The sequence below is a fragment of the Gymnoscopelus braueri genome, assembly GCF_963280865.1.
Source record: "Gymnoscopelus braueri genome assembly, chromosome: 13".
Lineage (NCBI taxonomy): Eukaryota > Metazoa > Chordata > Actinopteri > Myctophiformes > Myctophidae > Gymnoscopelus > Gymnoscopelus braueri.
Window position 1 is genome coordinate 26860090 of NC_137615.1, and position 1878 is coordinate 26861967.

General features: G+C 43.0%; 1 protein-coding gene across 1 annotated transcript in view; it reads left to right on the forward strand.

Moving 5' to 3' along the window:
• Nucleotides 1–1163: 1163 nt before the first annotated feature.
• The window catches only part of LOC308099761 (cdc42 effector protein 1-like), a 12976-nt gene continuing 12261 nt past the window's right edge, over nt 1164–1878 (forward strand). The window contains exon 1 of the mRNA XM_080448516.1: nt 1164–1323. The gene's annotated coding sequence lies outside the window, so the exon portion shown is untranslated. The remainder of the gene's footprint in view (nt 1324–1878) is intronic.

Below are 1878 nucleotides of genomic sequence, written 5' to 3' on the forward strand. Positions count from 1 at the left end.
TTACAGTACACACAAATACACACAAACACCCGCAAACACAGACAAGACACAGTCTGGGAACACTCACAACTGCTTATTATTGCAGGCCTTGTAGCCCACAGAGTCACACATGGGAATGTACACAGCTCTGAATATCTGTTTTCACTGATTGACCTCAGGCTGACATAAGGTTGTACTTCTCTGATGTTGATCAGTCCTTTTTTACATTTAAGACTAATTATATTCTGCTTACCTGACGCTATGTTTTGTGATTAAATACAGCTAGCACGCACGCAGGCACACACGCACGCACACATGTAGCACGCACGCACGCACGCACACACACACGCACGCACGCACGCACGCACGCACGCACGCACGCACGCACGCACGCACCAGTTCCATTCCAATCCAACCACCCCACAGTTCCTTACCTTGGGCCAAGTGATATACATGTATTTCTTTGATGGCTGTTGCCAGTTGATCTGGTTGACACTTCCCCATGACCCTAGCTTCTATCTGGTGAACTGACTGGCTGTCTAATTGGCTTGAGAAATAGGCAACAGTCAGGGGCCATCACGGGTCAAGGAGTTCTTCACGGTTAGACCCCTCAGTAACCACATTGGAATTTGAAAACTATTTTTTACTGTTGCATCAATGCTGGCTGCTGCTTGGTGGATAGTTAAGGGGTCATTATGGGGTGTACCCTGTTGAACTGCTGGACAACTTATAGCTTATAGCTACTCTGTCACAGTGCCAACTGACTCTCACCTTCTTCTCTGTCACCCTCTCACTGACACAGTAGCCTATTTATTAATATTTATTATTAGTAGTAGGCTAGCCTATTGTTGTTGTTTTTGCTGTTATTCCTTGTTGCAACAAAATAGTAGCCTGCCTACACAGCAATTACCCCTGGTAACAACACTGAAGATTGTGTTGTGCGCCTCTCTCTTTTTTTTTTTTTTTTTTTTAACATGTTTTTATAGGCTATATAAAACTGTGAATTATATTATGATGAAGTCTTTGTCCAAATTTCTGCAAATTATTTTCAGGGTGCTGCTAGCCATTGAACATTGCGGGCTCCTCATCATATTTGAGTCGCTCATGTCCCACCCACCTCCTCCCTCTAGTCCTCTATGAAGCAGAGTGTGAAGCAGCGCAGCCCTGCAGACTGCAGTGCAATGCCTCTGCATCCCTGCGCTGCTGACTGAGCTGTGATGTGGACTTTATAGTGAAGTGTAAAGTAGCAGCCTACTAAAGCCAAGAAAGCCATGTAAGAGATTGTGGAACTGGAGTTGTTTTCCTGCATTTTCACGACGGAGATGCGTTTTTAAATCGTTTAAGGTAAGGTTTGCAATTTTTTATTTACAAAAATGGGCTACTTACATGATCTAGTGAAGTCAAATTGAGTCGTTAGACCAATTATAGGCTAAAGTTGCCTAATTTTATGTGCATGTGACTTGATGATGATTTGCCGACTTTAGACACGACTTTATAATTGATTTTATTTTAGTCCCGTTGAGTTGAGCGACCAGAGCGCAGTAGCTATATTTGTATGTTGATGAATTGAATACCTAGGAAGGACTCCAAAGGAAACAAGACCGCAAGGACTTTTTGGTGTTATCCTTTTAGACAAAGTGTTTGACTGTATACCTACCTACTCGTGCTGTTTTACTGTCTATTAATATTCAATCAATCAATCAATCAAAGCGCAGTAGCCCAGTAGTGAGTAGCCTATACATATAGGAGCAGTGAGCATGTGGAAAAGAAAGGCTTTGGATTGAAGGCGCGGGTGCAGAGCAAGTGCCAGTGTATACCTATACATAATGCCCTCTAGTCTAGATTAGAAGCCGACCACTTTCAACTTGGCGTCTCTGGCATTTCCGATTTTTTTTTTTT